Consider the following 15,557-nt stretch of genomic DNA (forward strand, 5'->3'; position numbering starts at 1 on the left):
TTATTTTCCAAGGTCCAGGAATTTACCTTTTTTTTTTTTTAAATGAAATACATACAGATATGTAGATACACATGCATAGATATTTGGTTTTCTTCTGTAATAAAGCAAGAATGGCCAGGCCAGTTGTGATAGTTCTCTTTGTAATGGAGTTTTCTATATGCACACACTTTAAATCTGGTGTGATGACCCATGGTTTACAGTGTCATTAGGAAGGTTGACACCATGAGGTAACTTTTAAGAAATGTGGTCTGCTGCCATATCTGGAACATATCAACTCTCGGTAGAAATATATTTTTAATAAAGAGAAGTGCTTTAGAGGTTTCTCTCTTGATATAGGCCTAAGTTCAGCCAGCTAAGTTCAATCACAAAGCTGACTTCTAGCCTTCCAGTACACAATAGGGTTTTAATGTTTGAAGTTAGGTGCCATGTATAAAGTTAGGTTAAAGTTTGAAGGCGAAAGATGTTTCACTGTGGCTCCTATTCAGTATGGTACTGAATAGGAGCCACAGCCAAAACATCTTTCATTTAAGATGAAAATCCCTGTTTTAAATTTTCTTCCTTGAACTCTGGCTCCAATTTGAGAATGCAGTGGTGATGTTCAGGTTTCTGTGTGGAGCCCAGCAGGAACGTCAGCAGTTCTGCTTCACTGCCGAGTATCAACAGTGCTCAGAGATCAGAGCTCAGAGCCAGCACTTAGGAGGGGCAACCTTGTCAGTCAGCACTTGACTGCTTTGCTCTGTTCTTGACCAGCCCATGCAATTCACATCGCCCTCAAGGTAAGATGAGTGGGTGGATCATGGAAGTGTACAAACAGCCTTCAGGATAATAATTCAACTCCCCTCCTTTTACCTTGAAGCAGTATATTTCCACACACAATCAAAGTGCATAAGACAATATTCAATTTAAAGAGGTGTTCAGACTAGGACGGGTTGTATTTAAGAAGCAGAGAGCAGTCTGCATTTTATAAATAATGCAGTGGCTTGTGGTTACAAGACAGGCCCTGGATCTACAGACAAATGATGCAGAATTCCTGGCCTGTCTGCAGGCTACTGTGAGTGAAAGCTCATGAAGGGACTGGGCAGATGAAGAGATAAGTACCACTGCTGAGCCTGTATTCTCCCAGAGCACAAGGGCTGATTCTGGTCTTGCCAAACTGGTGCTACATTGGGAATGGGCTGCAGCAGAGTCTCTTCTGCCCTTGCATTAATAGGTGGAGGGAGTTGGGCTCTTGTGTGCCAGAAATGGGGCAGGGACTCCACCTCCCCAGTGAGGAATCTGTCTTCAAGGCATGCTGCAGCCCTTCTTCTGAATTTCAAACTTCCTTCTGGAATTTCAAACTTTCTGACCTTCAGCACAAGGAAAGTCAGCAGATAACCAATATATACTAGAAGACCTCTACATAAAAGATTTCTCAGCTCTGTCTCTCTAACTTATGGAAATACTTAAAGGAAAAAAATCACCACTTGTCACAACTTTTGTGTTCCCCTTTCAATTGCAGTAGCTGACAAACACTTAAAAGTTGCTTGCTAAAAGTGAGTTGCTTGCTAAAACTTCTTCAGTGTGGTGTGACACCCTACAAAAAGATCACCTCAGATCTGATTCTGCCTGTCACACTTACCAGTTATGCTGCTTGTCTCAAACTGGCTTTGTGTCTTCAGTGTCCATGTCCCCCTCCAGTGCCCATGTCCCTGTCAACAGATAGGACAGAAGGAAAATATGAAGAAAAAATATCCTACAGCAAATAACAACTCAGTCCATTATGTAACTGCTAAAATATTTATAAGAAAAGTTTAATGTGCTTTTTTAAAAAAAATAATATTAAAGAACTCATGTGTAATTAAATGTGATATGGAAACCATGCTGTTTGGTAGAGGTATTGACTTCACTGTTCTCATTCTCCCAAGCTTAATATTAAATTAATCATTAATTTTCAAGCCAGTAACTTTTTCACCAATGAAAACACTGGTTGTTTAGGTCTGAGTCAATGAGATATTAACACCACAACAACATAGATTTATATTGTCATAAAGTCGTTCAGCTCAAAATGTGGCTCCTTTTTAATAAAACTGCCTGTGTTTTTTAGCTACATCACAGCCAAAGCTGAATGCTCAAAAGCTTTTTGCCAGTGTCATAGTCGATATAAATTGTCTGTTCTCATTACACTTGTCTTAGCAAATTGTGGGCCCAAATCCTCAGCAGGCACAACCAGAGCCCACAGAGCTGCACAGCTTGGATCTGTAGTGGATGTAGCCCCTTCCTATAGATTTCCTGCTTGAATAAACTGTTGTGTATTGAGAATACTAGGCATAATCCCAGTTACTCTGGGGACTAGAACTCACACGAGGTTTATCTAGTATTAACAGTTATTTGACCTTTCTTGGCAGAGCAAGAAGAAAATGCTCTTTTACATACTCTTATGCAAACCTCTTAAATATTAAATGAGCTGTGCACAGAACTTTTCCTGTGTGAAGGACCAGTAATACTTTGGACCTCACTCGAAATCTGGGTCACTTTGACCTTGTGTAAATGAAATCTTGCATTTCACCAATTTTTCACGTGCTTGTTCCGTCTTGAGCAAAAACCTCAGAATTAAATAAGCACCAGCTTCAATGTAGAGGATGATTAACTTAAGGAGTTCTTGGCTTCTTCTTCAAGAAGGTTAACATGACCTTGAATGGCAAGAGAATGATACGGATTTGTATTGTTGAATCTTATGAGGACTGCTGTTATAAGAAGTTCACCTACAAACTTTATTTTTACGCCCTAACAAAGAGACATTTCTCTCCCACTGCTTTTTTGAGATTATTAGTCCATCTACAAACTGAAAAAAAATCAGTCAGCTGGCTCTTTTCTACCTTACTGACACTCAGCCAAATTCATGCACGTATTTCCCATTTGCTTCAGCGAGAGTTTTGTCGATGGCAGCGCCGTAAATTCTACCTCCACCTTCTCTCTAATTGGCACCAACATCAAATGCTAAAGGATGTCCTTGGAAAATCAAGAAACCAGGAAGTGGAAATGCACAGTTAAATCCAGTTCTCTGCTGTACATATAGCTGTCTATTAATTTCTTTTAGCTTATTTCACATCAGGGCTCTTTTCTTTCCTTTTTAAAGTCATCACTAAAATCATGTTAACATCAATGAGGCAAAATTAGGCATATAAGTGAAAGTGAAGTCAAAGCTTAGCTGAAGAATTCCCACATAGGACTTAGAGCTTGACACAGTGGTCACTGAAGCATTTCTAAAGGTCATTGTCTGATATGATCTTTTCATAATTGTCAGTGAAATGAAGGCATCTTTATTCTGCTCTGCTTACTAGCAATGCTTATATAAAACATGTATTATTCACAGCTCCTTTCCTTTTGAAAATGGGCATTTTTAATTTCTTTAAGGGAGAAATAAGGCACACCCAATACGAATCAAGCTGAAAACAATTGGTTGAGGCTCATGTGCCAGCCAAACAGTGCAATTTGTAGTTGTAATTTGTACAGAAGGTCTATTTTGAACAGCAATGCCATCAGTTTAGGGAGGAAAAAAATTCCCAGAAGTTAAATCCTATTGATGATGGAAGAGTAAGAATTATTCCAAATCATGGTAATGCCCTTAATTCTGTGTCAATAGCCATTCTAGTCATAGGTGCATACTTGCAACTCTTCCTTCAGGAAAGACATTCTCCTTTTGTGGCACTGGGAAAAAGATGCTTCTTGATAAGGCTGCAATGTCCTTTCAGCTGAAAAGTGGAAAAAGAGTCAGATTCTTTCAATCCACACCTGTTTAACTTCTGATAAGAACCTTCTTCACATTGTTTTCTAACCTCATTTGTACACTGCTGAAATCCTCATTAGAGTCAAAATGAAAAAACTCTTTCTTAAGCTGACTTTAGGAAAACCATCTTCTTCACCTGGATATATCAGATTGTTTAACACAGTTGATAGTCTCAAAATTGTTAAGGGTGTTGTTTTTGAACATATTTGTGTGAAAATAATATAGATGAGCTCTGGTTAGAGCTGAGACCCCCAGTGTGCACAAAAAATATACTTATACTATGGAGAAAAATCAATTGGTAGAAAAGAGAAAACTTAAATAAAGTATTAGAAGGAAGAGAAGGCAATGAATCTATCTGGTCTATGGGAAAGATAGGAAGAGAAATGGAACCTCTACAGTTTGTTTATTCAGACTAACTTTCAAGCCAGTGAGTAGATTCAGTGAAGTCAAGAACACAACTCACATCTCACAGTAAAGCATTTACATAAGTCCATTGCAGGACTGATTAATCTTGCATGTTTCAGGAGGTGTTCTAGAGCTCTCAAGACGAATTACCTGAAACTAAAACAGATGGGTGGATAAATCAGAGGTAGAGATCTACGTGCAATTTTTTGTGTCTCATGATAATTTACATGTAATCAAGCTGACTTTTGATGGTAAAATTATTCAAATGTTCATACAAGTATTCCATGTAAAAAATACATTTACAGTTTCTGTGTGTGCATTACCTGATAAGAGGGTATTTGATTAAAATGGGCTGTTGACAGGGAGGATTCTTCCAGACTCACTGTCTGAAAGGTGATTGTTTATTTCTACTTGCAGGTGTGATTTTTCAGATCAATTCTCAGGAGAAAAGTAACAGTTTTCAGAAGCAGATTCATTGTTTTTAACAATTTCTTTTTAGTTCTTAAGAAAATAAACATTTTGGATCTGGAAGCAGGTTAGCACGACTGCAAGTTTGAACAGCTTTAGGAAATTTTAGCCTTGTTAGCATTCTCATTTCACTACTGCGAGCCTAGTTTCTTCTTGCCCAAAAATGAAAGGAGTTTGGACACTTTGATTTGAAGCCTACAATAATGTGTGTTGGAAGAAGAAGGCCATGGTTTCTACATGCAGTTGGAAGGGCTAACTTTTTTGGTTTTAATATTAATTTCATTTGCCTGCAAACAGTATAAAGATGAGCCATTTACAAACATTTCTTCATAGAAAGAATTGCTTGCAGCTTTCAGCTTGAAAACAAGAGGTTTGTTGTTGCTGTTTTTTAAGAAAGTGTGTTTTCTGATAGGATTCTGCACCAATATAGATCACCTGGATCTTTTAGGAGAGTAATTCACATAGTTAAGCTAGTTAGCAACTGTTTGGATTTTGTGATTTTTTTTTCACAGACAGCAAAACTGTCTCCATCTTTCTTTGTCTTCCACAGACTGATGGAATAAGGCTCTGTACATGCATGTGCTCACAGGTGGCTGCCTGGCAATGCTTCTGTTGGCTTTCCTGGAGTGAAATGGCAAAGGGATGAGTGGATGTGGGACTGAGGTCTAAAGGACTCTGGAAGCGCTCATTTGAATGAAAATTAGTATATCTTATACAGCTCTTTTCTCAGAAGGACCTCATTTTTTCTAGCTCTAACATGTCACCTCTGGCTGCTTTAACACCCTCACTTTTGGTTCTTAGGAAAGCTCTAATCCAGAATTAAACAGATGAGCACAGAACTTTTTTCTAAAAGTAGGCAGGGGTTTGTTTAAAAAGAAACAGAAGAAGAAGCAAAGAGATGGGTCTTTAATGAATGGCACAATGGGCCACTGACACTGCCCTGCAGAAACAAAGGGCTCTGTGCAAGAATTCCCTCCTTTAGCGTGTGATGGACCTTCTGACCTGGGATCACAATGGCTCACAGACAGAAACAAGAGAGGAAGCAAGAAATCCCATCATTTCTTTTCCCCGTGGGATAAACAGCATTTTATTCTACCTTTAACCCTGGCGGGAGACACCGCCACTTAGCAAACAAATCTATATTAAGTGCACTTGCTGGAATTATTTACAGCATCATTTGTTCCAGAAAATGACACTAATATTTTATTGCTGAAATCAGAAAATGGAATTTGACACGAATATAACCTTCTGAGTAGTAAAAAGCATCTTTTCTTAATCAGCATCCCTTATTAAGGAATTCCCTGTTTTCCTGTCCCCAAAGAGAAGGAAAATACCATTGTTCCCCTATAATATCCTTTTTTGACTCACAGACAAGCTACTTTTGGCACTCTGGCTTCAACCATACATGACTCTACAGAAAGCAAGAACAATTCTCCTGATCTTTCACAATATATTTTTGATGAAAGCAAAAGGTCCACTCCACTCTTCAGAGATCACTTTGTCGGCAGAAATAAGGATTCCTGTGCACAGCTTCTAGCAATGGAGAATGCTCTGCAGGTGTTCACTTCTGATAGCAAATAATATCACCTGTTAACCAATGAAAATGAAAATTGTCACATCAAAAATGTGGGGATCTTTTTCAAAGTATCCTAGAATTGACATCTTCTGGTTGCTTCTTCCTCCAGTCTCCAGATACGCCTGTATAACTTAACTTCCATGTAATCTGTCAGGAGTTTATTCAGGAAATAGTGATGTCCTGCTGGCCAAAACTGTTTTTGTAATGGTAACCCTGCAGGTTGTATGCTACTAGCACAGTTTTTATGCCAAGAAGTTCCTGCATTAAAAGGGGGAGGTTAAAAGTCAGTCCTGCCTTGCAGCTGCTTTTAGTGAGCTTTGGCAAAGGTTCACCAGTCTGTCCATAAATGTACACTGTCATTGCTATATGGGAACATTAATCAATGTTATCTGCTGCAGAACTGTCCTGCATTGTGATTTTGACAGGAACTGCAGACAGGATCACATGTTCCCATTGTTTCTCATATTTTTAGTAAAGCAGCTGTAAACCTTACTTTAAGTTTATTTCAAGAGTTAATTTCAACAGTGAGCATTCTTTCAGCAGAGGGTAAGAAAACGGCCCTGATTATACTTCCTCTCCAGAAACTCCTCTTACAAACAGAATAAGGTGATACCAATTGGTGATACCAATTACCTCTCTCTGTTTTGGAAGGTTTAGATATTTTTTGTTATTTTAATAAGATTCAGCTGCAGTAAAAGTTTCTTAAGAGGTGCAGTTACTAGGAGATAAAATATACAACAGTGTGTGCTTTTTGTGTATAGTAGTTTTACAGAGGATTCTGTGCTTTCCCACTGCAAAATGGAGACAACACAAGACAAACATGAGATTTTTTTACAAGGAAAGAAAATCACTGTGATTTTCAGGTCTACACTTTTAACATACAAAAAATATTCTTTTTATCTACTGTCTCACTTTAGTGCTTGGATGTACCTTAGGAAAACTCCAGTTATCCTCATGGATATAGGAACCCAGGGGTCTTGATATAGATAGCTTGAGCAGAACCTCGCTGATACCTAAAGCAGCCAAGTGAAGTCACCCACCCAGCTGTCACTTTTTTGAGAATGGGAGGAAGAGGAAAGGTTTCACCAGGAGCTATATTCTCCTCATATTTCTAAGAAAGCGATAGTAGAATGTCATGCTCAGCAGGTGGCAGAGATATAGTGTGAGTATAAATGGACACAGTTTGCAGAATATGGGGAGCTGAAGTCCTGTGTCCATTGGAGGATGGATGGTTGCTGAGATACAGAAATTAAAAAGGAACATAGTAATGTGTAGATGAAGAAATTAGACAATCTGCTTATGGCTTTAAAGCAGACATAATTTTGTGCCATCATCTGAACAACCAGGTTCTAAAAAAGCCATTTTTCTCCTTTTGTTGTCTAAGGTGATCAAATATAATATTGTTTTGAAGCTTAGTGTGTATCATAGCACTTGTGTGTTTGACATACATATGCAGAATTTACATATTTCTTTCCAACCATTAAAAACCCCCCAACACTTTCAACACCTCTTCTATTCTTCTTATTGTTACCATTACTGGTTTAATCTTGTCATCTTATAAACCAGTTCCTCAGTAATGTTGGTCATGTACAAATAGATAGTCCCTGACACAAGTGACTTATATTTTAATTGGACGGTTCCTATCTTGTGAAAAAAAAATTATATTTATGCTCTAACATCACCATCCTTCTTTTAGCTCACCAGTAACATCCTACTAAGACATGCCAAAATGATTTTCAAATAGTGCTGAATCAGCCATTCCTCTTCAACAGCCATTCTTGCAGCAGAACCAACCTGCATGAAGCCAGCAGCCTGCCTTTTTTTCCTCAGGATTTGAAAGAAGGTCACACAGATTAGGGCAAGTCCTGCTGCCTCTTTACACAAAGTGGGAAAATCCAGAACCAAATTCACCAGCAAAGTAAGAGCAGAGAAATCCAATCAAGGAGGAGTTAAAGATATGGGAGACCTGACTGCAGCTGGTGCTCACTGAAACTTCTGCTTGAGGAGGGAAAAAATATGTGTTAGGTTCAGCTGGTACCTTAATCCACTGAAAACAGTATTTAGCCTCTATGGATGCAGAAAGGAAAGGTTCTTGTGTTCTGGAAACCTTTCATAAAGAAACTTATGCCCTTGAAAACAAAAGGAAACTCAAGTCTGTGTCCTTTGATATCGACCTCTTTCCATTGCAGATGACAGTGAGCCCTCCTTGTTTTGTGCTCTGTAACAAAACTCAATTACATGTAAGGAAAATAGATCTGTTTTCAAAATTAAATGTATTACCTGTAATAAGAAGCTTTCTGTTCTTTGAGTATAGAAAGATAATAGATTGTTCTAAAGTCCTGTCCCTTGCTGAGGCCACAGTCTAGTAGTCCTGTCTGGCTGGGGCAGAACAAAAGGTTAAGCCTTCCTCAGTGTCTCTCTGCTCTTGTGTAGAGACCAAAAATAGGTGCTGCTTTTGGATGAAAATGTTGCAAATGAGGTTTTGCCAGAGAAAAGATCTTAAGCATCATCTCTAGCATGGAGGATGTGCTGACCTGTTTTGCCTTGTCATAACCTGTTTTACAATCTTCTTATAAGAGGAATTTAATTTTGAAAGGTTTTTCTGGCCATGTTGTCATACTCTTTGTTCCTAGTTCATTGTACTATTTATTCTTAATTCTCTTCATCAGTCTTGCCATGAATCAGGAATTACCATTGCATCAATCTGTGTGGTCCTCATTACAAAGACAGGACTGTAATTAGCCATTTGTCCCTGGGATATGTAGAATGCTGTATCATCTCAGAGAAATATCTTAATCTTAACTGGTTGAAACAATGGTTGCACTGCCTTGTCTATCAATGCAACTTTGCTACATTTTTAGATAAAAAACAAGCATAGCTGGTCTTAGCAGTGTTTTTGTTAGCCACACAATCATGACGCTAATTTGAAGCTGGCTATAGACTTTTATTGACTGAACACAAGCTGAAATTTGCTGACCAAAAAGGGGTGTGTTTTTACCTGTAGGGCTGACCTGGTCAAGAAAATAAATAAATGGGAAAGATGGACTTAGTGCAAACATTTATCATGTCCTTAGATGATGCCTCAACTTTTCCTACACCAAAAGTTTCCTAACCTTCATATATACCAGTATTTAGCAAAATAAATATTTAATCTTTCAACTGTGAAAGAACATGGGGCATAGCAAGTATAACTCATTCCACTCATACTTGCTGAAATTTCTCTGCTGCAAAGGATTAGCTGTTGTATTCAACAAAAACAAAGCTCTTGTTTTCAAATAAAGAGGTTAATTGGCTTTGCACAAAATATGCTTATATAGCACATATTACTAATATTGCTTTTGTGAAGGCTCATTACAAAGGAATCTAAAATTGTCTTTTATTACCATTTTTACAATCACCTGTCCTTGACCAAAAATTATACTTAGGGAGCCATGCTAGCATGTCATTATGACTGCTTAACTAGTCATTGGCAACCTCAGTGGTTCAGTTGTTATACTCCAATTGTGTTTCCAGGTTGCCTTTGAGTTGCTTCTTCCTTCTTTTTTTTTTTTTTTTTTTTTTTTTTTTTTTTTTTTTTTTGTTATTAGTGCCATGGCAGCACTGATGATCTTCCACCTGCTTATACTGTGACACTACAGATTACGAATAGGGTTCTAATTAGTGATATAAAAAGGTTTTGCATCAGTTTAAGAAAGATGTGTGTCTCATTATGTACCCATGTACAATCTAAATAAAGACACACAATATATATCTGCTTGCCAACTGAGAAACATGCACCTGCAACTCCTATTTAATATTTCATGGGTACACATACATGATATGATCCTTTTGGCAAAGATTTTAACAGTTTTGACACTGAGATGGTGGTCTCTGCCTATATGTGTTATCTTTCTACCATGGCTCTCTGCAGGCACATAAAAGCTTGGCTTGACAGAGAGCTGGCTGGAACTTTTCTATATTTGTCTGAAAAATCATCCTTGAATTTGTCCATGGCAATAAAATTATCTATTTTTACAAAAATAATAATTTTATCAGTGATCATGGATCTTCTGGTTCTAAGTACTCTGTTCCCACTGTCAATAACTTAAGAGTTTTCAGAAATTCTAGTCCAAAGAAATTTTTCTTGACTCTCTAACTCCTTTATTTTGGTTCCTAATTTTCAATTTAATTGTGATGGGTTTTAGGTTTCCCTAATTAATATACAATTATGTCTCATCCAACAACTTTGCTAGATTATTTCTTGAATGAATTCTTAGCGAGTAGCTTTTTTTATTGTTTTTAATTCATTTCAAAGAATCTTAGGTAGCTGATGGTAAATAATGTATATTTTCTCAAGTTTGTCTCCAGTGCCATATGATGAATAGTAATAAAGTGTTAATTTTATTTTCTCTATACATAACCATGTTACTGGAAAAATCTCAAAAAAAAAAGCAAAACCTCATTTAGACAGTTGAAGAATTAGCAACATCAGAGTTCTTCAAGCATTAGATTTGTCACTGGTGATAACTATCCCTTTCTTTCACAGTCTATGAAACTTTCAGGGCAGCCTCCACACATGTCATTTAAAAGTCACAGGCACTGTGGACTTTTATCATCAGCAAACAATGGGCCAGGTCCTCAGTGTATTGAGATTTCTCTCAGCTCCATCTATGTTGATGAAGCTTTTCAGCTCACAGCAGCCACAGGTCTGGCCCATTGCTTCCAGCATGTTTCTTTCACAGATTTTATAGAATTACCTATTCTACTTTAAGCTTCTTGTGTACCTAGACCCATCCCTCCAACAAATAAAAGAGGAAACAAAGAAGAGATTAAAAATGCTTAAGTAGTAGAAGAGATTAAAAATGCTTAAGTAGTGAGTGCTGCAAAGTAGGCAATAATGTTTAACAGTCATTATTCCTGCTGGTTCCATCCCAGGTTAGGAAGGAAGTGTGGATATACTTGTTGTTGGAAACATCTGTACAACCAGCTTGCTCTCTGACTTTCTGTGTGGTTGTGTTTTAAGGGCAACTCAGACTGTATAAACTGAGAGGGCAGCCAGTCACAGTGTGGACATGGTTTAAGGATGTGTAGTGTGGATATGCCTTAAGCACCCTAGTTCCTCCTCCTGGCAAATCTCCAGTGAGGTAGATGTCTCTCCTCTGCTTACCTATAGTCAGGATCTGTCTTGGCTGGTTAAAGTCCAAGATTTCTCTCTCATGTAAGGCCAAAATTATTTTTATAGCATGAATTTCCTTTTAAAACCATCTTGGAAAAAAGTGAGAGCTAGATCCAAGTTTTTCCTCTAAGTTTATCCTGTCAACAAAGAGTTCAATGGTGTAAGGACTGAGAGCCACTAGTTCAATAAAAAATACAATAACAAGCAACTTAACCAGCTTAGCTGATCCTTTAAAAAAATTCCTTGCACTTAGCAAGAAGCAAATTATTTCTAAATAAATTAGAACCAGAACACAAAGGGATATTTACTGCTACATAAAAGAAGAAAATGAACTGAAAGGGCAATATGCTGTACTAAGACTATTTGAATATATGCAGTTTTAATGACAGTTCTAAACCAGCAACTGTTCAATTAAATACAATCTGTCATGGTGGGGAGAGAGGGACGCAATCACGCAAAAGAAAGACATTTCATGGCAAATGGTAACTTATCACTGGCTTAAATCCTGTGTGTGTGGTGTTTAAATAACATTAGACAATTACAGAAATTTAAAAATTATGAGCTTGTAAATGGATTTTCTTTCTATTATTCCTTCCTTTTTAGGCTGTTTCTGCAGTGCAGAACACACATTTTCCTTTATTTGCCCTTTCAGTTCTTGGAGAATGCTTGTCTTTCTGAAAGTTATGCAATAAAGTTATATTTGCTTACAGTTCACCAATAATTCCTGCTGAGAGCATCTCCTAATGCTTATTAGGAGATGCTCCTTATTCAGATATTTAGGGCTTAATGGTTTTTTACCTGCCCAAAACTCCATCTGCCCTGCACGTCTGTGCAGCATTACACAGCACAGTGCAGGACATTTCCTTCACACCTTGTGGTCAGTCAGTACTCACTGCAGAAACAGTGCTGTTCACATGAAGAAGGCATAGGCATTGCCATAGTTTCATGAAGGCATTGCAGTCTAAAAATCACCAAGTAAAGTTCAAAGAAGAAAAGATAGCAAGGAGTGTAAGGGTAAAAATAAAAGACCATGATGTTCCCAAGAGCTAAGGGCATCATGTATCTCAAGGAGGATTATATTATACATTCCAGAAGTTAAAAATAATTGGCATTCAATAGAAAATGGAAGCAGGGAAGAGAAATCTTTTTTGGGGGCATATTCTTATAAGAGCACAACAGTAAAACCCCATTATACCTACTTATCATTTTTCTGCAATTTGGAATGTGTCTATCATTAGCAAAACCAGCCAGCTTAATCACATTAGACCAAAGCTTTTGGGGGACATTTAAGTCTTCATGTCTCTCAAGTGTCCTGATTTAATTGGGACATCCTGAACTTTCACAGTAAATCAGAATTCCAGCTGTCCTCGAACCAGCAGGCAAATTCTCACTTTACCTTACTCTCCCCCTGTGCTGGCACCTTCCAGAGGGTAAACAGAGGTCTGATGAGACATGGACACAGAAATGTCAGATGTCACTCTATTTAAATACAAAGGCATTTTAAGGTTGGTTACTTGGGCAGAACTGCTTGTGCATATAAATTGCCAGTTCCAGTGGATTAAAAGCAAGAAAAATACTGTTTGGATTAATATATATGCAATTCAATTACACTTTCACTTTAAAACCACTCTAGGAGCTTCTGTTTTCCATGCCTTGTGCTTGGAAACAATGCTGATTTAACATGCCAAGTCCATTTACTTCTTGTCTAATTTCAATGATTATTTGTATGAAACTCACTGAGAATTTTTGCTTGACTTTTTTTTCGTTAGAAAGTGCCTAGTCATAGAAATTTGTGCCAAGAAGTATCTGTTTCAATGACAGCTTATTCAGGAAACATTTCTCTGCTTATGGTGGGGAAGAACATTTGGTCAAGAGTAGAAATAGTGCTTAGAGTAACCAAAAGCACACCAAAATGGAAAACAACACTCCAAGCATTCCATTCTAAGATTTCTTATATTTTTAAAGAGGACTTTCACAGCACTGGCAGTTATGAGGCATTCCTGTAATTTTTCTATGGACTATCGTTGGAATGCAGTCCTAAATTACATATATGCATATAAAAAATCATTTTTAAGAAGAGAAATCCATTTTACATGCGGCTTCTGAATATTTTTAGCTGTGAGATTGACTTGTGTGTTCAATGGAAACCCCTGTGGTTGCGTACTGTTGCCTTTTAACCATGCGCCTCTTGGCAAAAAGCGCTTCAAAACCTGGAACATGGAAATTCAACTTCAGTACAACACAAGAGTAGAAGAAGTGAAATACAAAGTGGAGTGGCAACAAATAGTAATAAATAAATATAGATATTTAGTGTGGAAACCTAGCCAAGGGAATTCACCCACTGTTAATACAGGAAGATTCTTCCTCCGTGAATGTTTCCTGTGACCGATCATATTTCTCTTAAGCTACACCCCACGTGGTCATTTTTTAGCTGCACCAAGGATCACAACAGCTTTACTTCTGGCTCTGTGCAAGTAGGAAGATCTAGAGAAGCTCTGAGAGAGGTAAATCATGTCCCAGACCTTTGGGAAGTGCCCACCCAGCTGGGTTTCACTGCAGTATTTGTGCAGCCGCTCAGAGCCTGGTGTTGTTTCCCATCTGCAGAGCTCTCACCCAGGAGCAGTCACTTCTTTCCCTCCAGCTGCAGCACTATAAACATGCACAGGGCCAGGAGAGCTGGAGTTGCTGCCTGCAGGGGGTTGTGTCTCTTTGCAGCCACCTGCAGAGCAGGATAAGGTGCCAGCATGCTCACTAACACTGGAGGAGAAAGCCTGCCCTGCCCTGTCACAGCTTCCAGCCGTGAGGTCCAGTGCACTCCAAAGATGGGACAGGAGAAACAGGGCAGGGGGGAAAGTAAGACCCATTAGTGCAGCAGTTTTAATTGCACTGTAGAATCCTTGAAAGCAGCTTTTTGAGAACCCCAGCTGACAATTTACTGCATGTCTAGGGGTGATTCTGCTGCTGAGGATGCTGAGCCCATAGTGAAAGCAATGGTGGGGAGTCTAAATTCCCACCCTGTACATGATGGCCTTGTTTGGAAGGTGCTAGAACTCAGCTAAAAATATACAGTTTCTGCCTCTCAGGAAATAATTATACAGTGGATAAATTATTAAAGCAGCTAAGTTTGGGTGGGTATTTAGGAGGCCTTCTCTAGGCAATGAAGGGGCTCTTCTTGATCTGTCTGTGCTCCATCTGTGGAATTGCATTGTCCTGTTTTCTCAAATTTGCTCTTCTGCCACTTCTGCTTTATGGTTAAATGCTTTTACTTGGTGGTTTAACTTTCCCCCATAAAACACTTTAAATTTTTTAGTTTGGGATGTAAGGTTATATAATTCATGATTTTTTTTATCTTCAGTCATCAACCAGGCAAGTGTAATACTTGTTGTAGGTTATATTCCATTTTCTTTGCTTATCATTCTTTTTGTATTAAATACTCAATATAATGATGAATTTTACTAATTAGCTCAAAGGTACCACAGGTATTAACTATATTACATTGATGTCTCATTGCATGATCTAAAAGTAGAAATCTGTATCTTTCCTGACGTCCTTCACAGCTTTGTGTATTGCCCCGAAGTTTGAGCCCAAATCAGTCATCCTTTTGTCAACTTAAATAATAATATTTATTTGTCTTGTCTGTTAGGATTTAGATAGTTCGATCCTTTCTGCCTTTTGCCCTTTGAGCTTTCCAACTTTATTTTTCAGAGTTTTAAGATAAGTAATACAAGAAATCCTAGTAGCAAAAGTAATTGATATATCTGATCATGTTCTCCTGAGCTTTAGGGAAAGCATTGAATATAAGGTTGCATTTTCACTGGTAAATTAAAACAAACAAACAAACAAACAAACAAACAAACAAAACCAAACCAAAACAAACAAAAAACAAAACAAACAACCAAACCTCAGAACCACCACAATATAAAAATCTTAGTTTTTCATTGGAATCACGTTTTCTTAGATTTCAGTAGCTGGCCATGGTATCTCTGAACTGCTCAAGATAAGGTGGCATGTCCCTGACTGTATGGCTGTGGGCTCCACTTGGCTCTCAACTACAAAAACTATGGTCTATATCCACACTGAAAGTAAAAAAAAATAGAAGTTAAGAATGTCTACTTTATACATAAGCATCAAACTTACTGTCGAACTCAAATTTTTGATTCAATGAGGATCATTACAGGAAGCAACAT

This window comes from Haemorhous mexicanus, chromosome 2 (genome assembly GCF_027477595.1).
Source record: "Haemorhous mexicanus isolate bHaeMex1 chromosome 2, bHaeMex1.pri, whole genome shotgun sequence".
Classification (NCBI taxonomy): Eukaryota; Metazoa; Chordata; class Aves; order Passeriformes; family Fringillidae; genus Haemorhous; species Haemorhous mexicanus.